Source organism: Sturnira hondurensis, unplaced genomic scaffold (assembly GCF_014824575.4).
Source record: "Sturnira hondurensis isolate 20B ecotype Veracruz unplaced genomic scaffold, ASM1482457v3 Scaffold0001812, whole genome shotgun sequence".
NCBI classification, from domain to species: Eukaryota; Metazoa; Chordata; class Mammalia; order Chiroptera; family Phyllostomidae; genus Sturnira; species Sturnira hondurensis.
In genome coordinates, this window is record NW_028074443.1 from 991595 (window position 1) to 1002694 (window position 11100).

An 11100-nucleotide genomic window follows, 5' to 3' on the forward strand; every position below is an offset into this window, starting at 1 on the left:
TAGTTAAGCTTACTTAGAGCTACACTTTATATAGTACAGAATACACTTCATCAATTGCACTTGCTTATATGCCTGCCTACTCCCTCAAACTGTGTTTGTGTGCATTCCCAGTACCTTGCGTATTGCTAAACACATAGTAGGTACTCAATATTGAGTGAATATATACTTGAATGATTTTGCTTGTTCTAGAAATTGGATGAAACTTCGACTCAGAATGAAATAGAATGTACCACATTTTAAGGAAAATTAGCAATTTGAGAGCATGACATCACTGATACGATTTGCATACTACCTCATAAGACAAACACAACTTGAGGTATGCTGGAAACCTAGTACTAAAAATTTTTAAATTCATTTTTAATGTGAAATCTAATAGAGAATTAAAATTTCAGTAAGAACTCCTATGTTATTGGCTTGATCTTTTTACCTTTTTAAAAAACCTCAGAAAAACCCACATTTGATGAATTACTTTCAAATGCTGCTACTAAGTACATATAATTTCTATCTACAAGATTCACTGTATTGTTCATCAGAAATTCCTTCAGAAAAATGAATTATCATTTCTTCAGTGTATTTCAACATTAAAAGGTTTGTAGCTGTGATCTGGAATACTAACAGTGCAGGAAGAAGGACAAATTGTTTCTGCATAATTTTTCCTCTTTAATCCTCATTAATTTATAACTTTTTGATGTAGTTTTAAGGTGACATTGCCAGATCTAAGCATCTCCATATAAAATGAAAACTTACTTTAATCAAGGTGAAAGCAGAAGGAAATGACTTTCCCTTAAGTCATTGCTTCTTACTTTAGTGGTTGTATGCTTTCCACTTCCCATGGGATAGGCCATACAACACACAATGTTTATCCTTAGCTTCTTCCATCTCTGAGAGCCTTGTAAAGTTCTGCTTGTGGATATATTTGGTCTGTTTATTATGATGAGGACATAGCTCAAAGAAAAAAGAAGCTTATTTATCATTTTTTTGTCTGATCTTTTGTGGATCAAGCTAGTCCCTGCTATTTAGAGCAAGTCCAAATATTTAGCCTTACCAAACGCTGGGTTTCTAATAGTTTCATTGCAAGTTTAATGTTGCCTAACCTTGTTTTGATATCGCTTAAGGGTCCAGTCAAAGGAAATCCATAACTCTTTTAGGTTTAAGACATAAGACTTAGAGAAAAAGGGATTTGCAATTATTTCTATCTTGCAGGAAATTTAAATTCTAATTTTGCATCAACCTCCAACAGGCAGGGAAATTTACCATTTTACTGGGTATTGTTCTCTCGTTCAATAGGATTGTGCTAACCTAGGGAATACACGGCAGGTATTACTGAGGAGCCCAAGTGATTACCCCCTATGAAGAAATTCCCAGGCCCCTACTCTCACTCAGAGTCTGTACACTGACCTGTTGATTCAGTTGGGCTCTTTAAATACCTAAATCCAATAGACTTCTGCATGTCAATAAGATTTTGGCTTCTTAGTTAACAGAAGCCTGAGTGTGAAGTAGGAAAAACTGTGGAAGCTGGCACAGGGACCACTGTTTCCATTCTCTTCATTATAGTGAGATATTTTTGTGGTTTACAAGAAATGTCAAACCCCCGATCTGGCAGATATTTGCCATTCCAGATTGATTTTGCATCAGTTTATTTGGCACATAAATAGTCATTTACATGGATTCTACTTTCCTAACTCTTAAACATTATTCTTTAATCACATTTAGGAATCTGCCATAGTCTCTCCGTCATTTTTGTTCAGGTTGTATTGTTTACTTAGTCAAGTTTGTCTTCTCCGTCCTCTTTTCTCCCCAACTCTCTACGCTGCGCCAGCATCCCAACTTACTTCATTCCTTTAATTGTAGAGGAAGAACTTCAGGTTATCCCAGGGTGTGGATGGGTGAGGGTATGAGGAAGCCAGAAGAGTTTTCATGTTAAGTTCACAGAATCCAGAGAATAAATAGAGAGATAAATTCCCCACAGCCACTCTCTACATGTGCAAATATTTAAGTTACAGGTGGTATTTTCAGAATTTATAACCAGAGGCAGATCTCCAAGTTCCCCACATACAGACTTTGCCATGTTTAATGGTTTAGGAATGCATGCTTGTCCGGTTAGTTAATTAGTTAGCATATGCAAAACTAATATCTTGCCTAGTGAAGGTTGGGGAGGAAACACATCTTGGAGGAATGAGCACAACTGATGTCAGGCACACCTGGGCAAAATTCCCAGTTCTGTCAGCAATCAGATTTTTAAATATGAGCAAGCTTAGCACTTTAGCATTCTGGGCTTTACTTTTCTCTTCTTTAAAGAAGGAAATAATTCTGGTCTCTGAGACGGGAGAGAAATCTAGAAATGCTGTTGATCAATACACTGATGGGGTGACTTTGCAGGCCAGGCTAACAGGGCAGGCATTCTGCCCCTGTGGCTCCAGAGGGATCCTGAAACTTGGTTGATGAAAACAACTTTCCAGTTTAGAAGACCACTCTTTAAAGATTACAGTACTACTTTTAAAAGCTACTATGAAGTATAATTAAGAAAACAGACACAATAGGGTGTACTTCAGATAGTGGGCTCTCTGTTAATGTCAACTTTTCATGTTCATGATGTTAAAAACTACTATCATAATAAGAAGCTGTGATGTAAACATATGGGTCATAATTGAAACGCAATGAAGCTAATACCTGGGAGCAGGACACTGGTCAGATCACCACAGTCTAGAGCTTGGCCCCAGCATGTTGGTTTAGTGAACACCACGTTGGTCACCACTAAGAGATGATTCACAACCATCAAACTCACAGAGAATAAGCTTAACAATTTACAGTGAGAAGTGTAGTTGTCACATACAATAATCCTAGTGTTTACAATTGAATTCATCAAAAGAAATCAGAGCAAACTGAAGGTCATAAGAGAGTGGAAACAGAACCACAGTAGAATGCTGGCTGGTCCTTAAGGTGAGGGTTACCAAAATTCATTAAGCTGATGAATCCACAACCACTACCACAATTAATTTACTGTATGGGCAGGACTAGATATCATGCAGGGGAGCCAGAACTTTCTCTCTCCTAGGCACTGCTGGTGACACACAGCCCATGGGTCTTTCTAATTTTTCTATTTCCTCTCTTTCTATTTCCTGGGTTGGCCAGTTCCCTCACATTGCCACTCAGTCTCTATTCCTTTTTTGTTTGTCCTTCCTTCCCTTTTGTTTAATGTGTTTTCTTTCTTTAATCTTTCCCTTTTACTCTCCTTTTTTAAGGCAGGATAAAATACATTTCAACAGTTTACAACCTGTGTATGATAACAAAGCCCTTCTTCTTCGATCCCGTTCAATGACCTTCCTTGGCTACTCCAGATTCACACATTGATGTTGGGAGGTTACTTACAGTTGGCTGATCTCATTAAATGCACAATAATTTTGGCTAATTGATTTCTTACAAGTAAGATTAACTTAATATTCTGGAGGTGACATGCTTTAATCCCACTATGTATATTAGGAAAATACTCCTTAATAAGTCAATGAAACACATAATGCATTTGAAGTGTACCATCCCCACAGAAATGAGTCACTGACATTTAATAACTTTCTCTGGGAAAAGGCTTCAGAATTGAAACTCAGATACTGGAAACCTAGGTCCTCTGCCCCTGCCAACGCTCCCATCATCCCCTGGTTTCATGACCTAGTCAGCAAGTCATGGTGGCTCCCAGGTCTGAGGGTAACTAGACTCCACACTGTGAAAAAGAACAGGACTGGACTACAGGCTTCCAACCAGGAACTTATCTACTTGCTTCCCTTTTCATTGCGTTTTATGATGCCCAGTCAGAATTCTTATTTTCCTTATCCACTGTGGCCTAGTCTAGAGATTGCTACACAGAATGCTTTAATTTCTTCTGAAGTGATTTTATTTGAGTAACATTAGCATCTATCTCTACATGATTTTTGTGGGAGGCGGGGGAGTGGAAATAATATAATGTGTGAGCATTATTTAAAAGTTCCTGACAACTATTAAGTGCCCAATAAGCCTTTCCTTCCCTCAAATACTAACCAATAAACACCATGAAAGGGACATTACATTCCCAGCATTTAACACAGTGCCCAGAAGGGGGTCAGTAGTCAAAAATAGTGGTGGAATGAATGAATAAACAATGGAAGGGAAAGAGGAATCAACACACCCTTTCATGTGTTTTGTGCCTTCCTCCGCCTTAGAAAGACTGAAGAGTCCCCGTGCCCTTTGCCCTTTCCCACCAGAGAGCCCCACAGGTGAAGAGCAGACACTGCCTGCAAAATGTGACCTAGCCCAACACTGTGAGCTCAACACAAAAGGTTTTGGTTTTCTTTTTTTTTTTTTAGTTAAAAATTTTAAATTTTTTAAACTATATTTTATTGATTATACCATTACAGTTCTTGGGCCCAACTTCTTTGGGACTCTCTGAGCTTCCTGGATTTCCTGGAAGTCTATTTCCTTTGCCAGACTGGGGAAGTTCTCCTTTATTATTTGTTCAAATAAGTTTTCCACTCGTTTTCTTATGTTAAATTCTTACAGAATATTTTAACGTAAAAACTATGTTTTCAACTATTTCATAACACCGTAGCCTTGTTGATATCTTTCTTCACCATTATTCATAACCTCTGGCATCAAACCTTTACTTTGAGAGTTTGGAATACTTACGGCAGTGGCAGGCCCTTGGAATCCAGGTCTTTAAGAAGTCTCAATATAATGGAATTGGGATCTTCTGGCAATTTTACCTGGACAGTTATACAGACTATTAAAACTCATCAGGATGACTATTGTGTCTGTAAACTGGAACTCAATGAAAATCATACAAAAAAGGTCCATATGTTGATTTTAATCCTCAAAATTATCCTATGGGAAAACCAGACATTATCCTGTTTAATAAATGAGCTACATTATTCTGTGTATGGGACTTATATTCACTTACATTTTTTTAAATGATGATTTTATATTACATCCACCCTCCCTCCATTAGGGCATGAACACAGATGCCTCCAGGTAATTACTGTGGGAGAAATCAAGCAAACACTAGGTCATGACTGCAGAATACTGGTGTTCAGACTCCGACCCAGGAACTAAGGCATTGAGTCAGCATGACTATGGCTTATTTTTAAGAACTATGACCTGGCAGACATTTAGAATCCAGATCTTTTGAAGTCTCAAGCATCAACCATCTTACTTAGTAAGGTATCAGTATGATCAATATTTCTATTATTCAGCCCTGTACTGGGTCCTCAGTTACATCTGTCAGAGACAGGGAATGAGATAAAGCCAAAGCTAGGTCACAGACACCACTGTGGGGACTCACAGCCCCCTGTATGAGAATGAAACCAAATATAACAGAGCCACCCAAGAGTAAGCCGGACTTCCGAAATTAGCAGGTGAACATTTGAAAAGCCCAGCGATTGTTCTCTACCATCTATCAACAAAAACCACTTTCTTTTCTTTTTTTTCATGTCTTCAATTTTCAAAGATTAGCTTAAGATTACAGGAGGCAGTGAGTTTTAATTAAAGTGAATTGAATAGATTAGTGGACTGGAAATTGGAGCAGAGCACAGATGCTTAATAAAGTCAATTATTCCTAATATTTTCTTGTAGTTCCATGATTTTATGGAACTACAGTTCTATGACTAAGCCCTATTTTTATTAACTTGTATTTTTAATGTAGTATATGCATTTACAAATACATTTCAGGGATTTCTCTTATAATTGCAGCCACTTAAATGATTTTGTTAGAAGTATTTATTAAACAAAAATATTATATATATATATATATCTAATCGTTGATAGAACAATACTATTAACAAAAGTTAATAATACTGAAGAAAGTTTTTCAACAATTTGCATTTCTTGCTTAACTCAATGTTTTCTGTACTCTAGTTCTATGTTAATTGTCCATAAACAGGTGGGGCAAAAGTAGGTTTACAGTTGGTTGTGTGGAAAATAATACAATAATTAATAAATAATAATACAGGCATAAATTCTGTTTCACATACTCACAATGGTAAACCTACTTTTGCCCAACCCTGGATTAGTAGTTTGTAATGCTAATAAGAACTACTAAATTCTACCTGGCTGGTGTAGCTCAGTGGATTGAGCACCGGCCTGCGAACCACACAATCGTGATTTGATTCCCAGTCAGGGCACATGCCTGGGTTGCAGGCCAGTTCCCAGCAGGGGACTCACGAGAAGCAACCATACATTGATATTTCTCTCCTTCTCTCCTTCCTTTCCTCTCTAAAGATAAATAAATAAAATCTTTTAAAAAATCTCTATTAAAAAAAAAGAACTACTAAGTTCTAATAGGTTCCCTTCTAATGCTAAGTAGTTATGTTATTATTAGCTTCTTGGTTATCTGTCCAGTGAAATACTTAAAACAACATTAATTTTCTACAGCATAAACTTTATTTTGCAGTTCTTTTATTAAGGCTTAAGCTAAGGTGGGCTTGACTGAGTCCCTCTCTTCAGGGCCCTGAAGGCCTAAAGCCACAGAGCTGACCTGCTGGGCTTTCATTTGCAGGCCCAGGGAAGAATCCACTCTCCTGGGTCATTGGAAGAATTCAGCTGCTTGTGGCTGTGGCTCGGAGGTTCCCATTTCCTGGCTGGCAGTTAGCTGGGGTCCAATTTGGCTCCTGGACAGTATCTTATTCCTCATCATTTAACTTCCCTCTCCCCCACCTTCAAGCCAAAAAAGGCACATCGAATCCTTCCTGGGCTTAAAATCTGATTTCCCTCTGCCTCCCCCCGCCCCCCCACACCAACTGGGAAAAGCTCTCTGCTTTTAATGTCTCACATGACAGCCCTTCTTCAGGTCAACTCTCCCCTATAAGGTAACACAGCCATGGGTGGGTCCATACCACAATCACAGGTTCTGGGTATTCAGGGCTGTGAAACCTTGGAGGCCTTCCCAGGAATTCTACGCACTACATTAACTGAAATGATTGTCTCAATTTCTTGATTGAAATAATTAAAAAGTGGCAGCGAAGGTCGACAGTGCAGGCCAACGAGCATCCACCCTGGTTTGGGCAGGACTGAGAAGTCTCGACCAAAAAGAAACCCAGGAAGCACCCTCATATGGGACCATTTGGTAACTAATAGCCAGAAGGATTTACAATTCTTTTGGATATTTTTTGAATACAATATTATAAAGTGATAAGAGCCCAGCAAACCAAGTAAGCCAGAAAAGGAAGGGAAATACCTGCAGCTTGAACAAAGAAGTTTCACAGGAAATGAAACGTAATCAGAGTACAGTATCTGGCTAAGCAATAACCCTCACATAATCCCATTAGGCAGTTATCAAGTAGTGATTTACCCAAATTATGGTCAGTTTTTATTGGAAGAATGGAAGAAGGAAAAAGAGCATGTGTGATATAACACTGCTAAAATTTAGTCTTGCATAATATAGGGCACTCAGAAGTTGGTAAATAAAGATATACGTGTAATTTAAAAATATAAAAAAATTTGAGTAGGTGGTGATGAGAGGCTTTTTCCTTTTATTTATAAAAGTTGCAGTATTCTGAATCTTAAAGCTACATAGGTTTAAATATATAAATTATTAAAAAGGAAGATCGTATTTACACAGACATTTCGTATTTTAACAATGTGCCAAATATATTTAACTTATAAACAAAGAGATGAGTTTTTATACTCTAAGACTTTTAAAGAATTCCATTAGTTTCAGCAACTTTATTTCATTTAAATTTCTTGTTGCTATTCATGATTAAAATTATTTTAAATCACCTCTACAGAACACCTTTTGTTTTAATGTGTCTCACTTCACTGCAAACATGTCAGGTACAGAGAATTAGCTAAAGAAGGTGAGATTAAAAACTGCATTGAAACTGCAGAGGAAGCAGACTGCACAGAGGGCCAGTCATGTAGAATTACTACCAAACCTAAGCCTTCAGAACAAAGAAGGAAGCCCTTTTGGGCTCCATATTTTAAGTGGGCTGCTTCGGGAGTTACACACACTTTGAGCACTAAATTCTAGACTTTAGCCATCCCTGAACCAGGTTCCACAAATGCCAATACAGGGGGTCTTTAGCCCATACTTGTCTAGAGTGAACAAATGCCCACTCAAAGAGAATCACACATGTGGCTTCTTTATACCTGTGTGTATGCAAAGAATGAGAATAGATGCAGTTTGAGATGTATCAGATGCTAGTTTTGCCTCACCAAGTAACTGACAACTGACCTCAACACTTTTCTGCTGAAAAAGTAATTCTTTGTGCATCTGGACCCTCTTTGTTGTTCTAGGCTCCTCTCACACATGCTGCAGGTCTGCATTTGTATGATTGCAGCCTGCTTTATAACACCCATCCTGGTTACAGTCACTGCCTCTGGAAACGACTACTTCACGATGTGGATTTTGTTTCTCTAATCTTAGGGCTTCATGCAGTCTTTTCCAAGCTCTGTCTATTCTTTGGAATCACATTGTTGTGGGATTGTGGCATTTCTTGTATGTATCACCAGTAAGCATTACTTAAGCAAAGTGACTTAGGACATAATAGAAGAGAGAAAATTGTAATGCCCTAAGTCACTTTGCTTATAATTATGTGCAGCCAATTTATATTAAACATTTAATTTAATAAGTGTCTACCAAGGAGCTATTTTATTTTATTTTTTAAAGATTTTATTTATATATCTTTAGAGGAGAAGTAAAGGAGAGAAGGAGAGGAATATCAATATATGGTTGTCTCTTGTGAGTCCCCTGCTAGGAACTGGCCTGCTACCCAGGCATGTGCCCTGACTGGGAATCGAACCGCGATCATGTGGTTCACAAGCCTGTGCTCAATCCACTGAGCTATACCAGCCAGGGCTTCAAGGAGCTACTTTATATTAAGCTCTGTAATGATGAATAAACTCTAATCTCTGACCCTCAACAAGCGTGGAGCTGAGAGGAAATGAGCAATCAAGGAGGCAATTTCAACACGTCTTCTCGTGCACTGTGACACATAGGGCCACACAAGCTTGGGCAGCACCTCAGAGAAGCACTGAATCCAGACATAAGAGGGTCTGGGAGGTGGCTTTCAGAAGAGCTCAAACCGATTCTGATTATCATTTCAAACAGTAAGTGTTCCTTGACTTAGGAAACCAAAATGCACTTTATTTCTGTCTAGGTTCTCATCCTCTCACAAAGATTGCACTGAACTCCCAATTCATGAACTTTTCCACCTTCTTTCCTGGCCTGATGGTTCGTTAGAACCTACATCCTCAGAGGGTTTGTGAAGAGATTGTTCACTGCAGGGAATGCCCATGTTCTCGGTATCGAACGTAAACATTCATGTCACTGAATCCAGCATCTGCAGCCATTCCAGACCATCATTTAAAACAAACCAGCCTTTCATGTCTTACTTAGTGCAACACTACAGACTTGCATTCTTATGTTTGCTCTTTGGTTCTCAGCGGTAGAAAGGTGATGCAACTGAGCTGAAGATCTCATTTTCATCCCCTACCTTTAGTTTCTATAAACAAAGAATGGCATCTTTACAGTTTTTATCACAGAAATCTCTTGGTCCACATAAACAAATCAATTTTTAAAATGACTACATATTTTAGAGGTACGTGGAAACAGAAAACATTTACACCATAAACTGTAAAATACCAGAAATTCCATTGAAGCAGTACACTGTGTGTGTGAATACTTGTTTTCCTAAGACCGAGTATTCTGCCAACTGGTGCCTGTCAAAAAATTTGGCATAGCTTACTCTAAGATAAAAAACAGAACTAACTTATCTAGCTCCAATCCAGCACAAGACATAACAGGGAACCACATACGAATCAAAAAATAAGGGAGAAGAAGATGGAGGCAGCTGATTACCTTTTACCGCACTTTTACCTTTTACCTACACTCCGCTGTGAAATGTAATGATGCCCGGAAGTGCTAACAATTGTCCTACCTAAATAAACTTGATCTCAAAAAACCTGGGCTGGCACAGGTCATGAAGTAGTGCATGGGGATGCTGTGCCTCACAGCATGTGCTAGGTCCAGGGCCAGAGAGATGGCTTTGGGGACAGGCAGGGGCAAGTATGGCCTGCTTCACTGAACTGCCCAGGCAGCTGGCACCACAAAGATACGAACTTCGAAGCACACCTTTGACCACCCATAGAAAACTGTTACAACAGCTGCAATACAGAAATACCCAAACCCTATGAACCCGAGTGCATATTGGACAGATATACAGATGTGTCTGGAAAGCTGCACCACCATAGACTTCTCAGCACAGAGTGGGGGCTGCCTTCCATTATGAAATCTCCTATTAGTGTGGCAAGAAACAGAACGTGTGCGAGAACATTCTGTAGTTGATGCCCCAGAGAAAACAATGGAACTTAAATTCACTAATACTTCATTTACAAATGTGTTCTCACTAGGTGAGAGATTTATATAAAAACCACATTCTCAAGAACCAGAAAAAACTGCTTTAACTCAAAAAGCCATAGTCATTGTGAGTCAGTCTCAGTGGTTATCTCGAATGACCAATGGCAACTACAATATCTTCAAATGCTACTAAAGGCCAAGCAACAGTGTAATGTGTGATACAGAAATTAAATGCTGAGGCTTAAGAATTGAGGGCTTCAGCAAGAGGGAACAAGCAGCATTTGCAGAGAAATAATGATGAAAGCTGAAAGAAATGATGCTCTCTGCTAGCTGGCAATATATTTATTTGTTATTTAAAAAACATACAAGTATATTTTAGGTGGAATTTTTTTTAATGAGGTGAAGAAAGGCTATGAGACTTTTGAGCAAAACAAAGATGTATGGGGTTTTTAAATAATAGGGATCATCCAATAAAATAAAATAAAATAAAGAAACTTGATCTCATGTATAAGATTTAAGTTAAAAATTACCACCACCATCTACCATAGTACGTCATACTCAAATGCATACAGAGGGTTTAAACTGGAAGGAGCAAAATCTCTGAAGCTTTAGCTTGGTACATATCAAAGAACTTAAATTTATAATGGCATCGTAGCTGAGAGGAAGAGCTCCTTTTGAATGCTTGTGTAACTACCAAGAAGGCTTAGTTGCAAGGGATCACATCCTGGTGGTAATGTTGAGGAACTGGGAAGAGGAACTAGGGCAGCATCCCAGAGCAGGACAAA

General features: G+C 38.5%; 1 pseudogene; it reads left to right on the forward strand.

Annotated features, from left to right (window-relative positions):
- The first annotated feature begins 262 nt into the window (after window positions 1-262).
- On the forward strand, window positions 263-10623 carry LOC118976607 (PRELI domain containing protein 3B-like; annotated as a pseudogene).
- The last annotated feature ends 477 nt before the right edge of the window (window positions 10624-11100 follow it).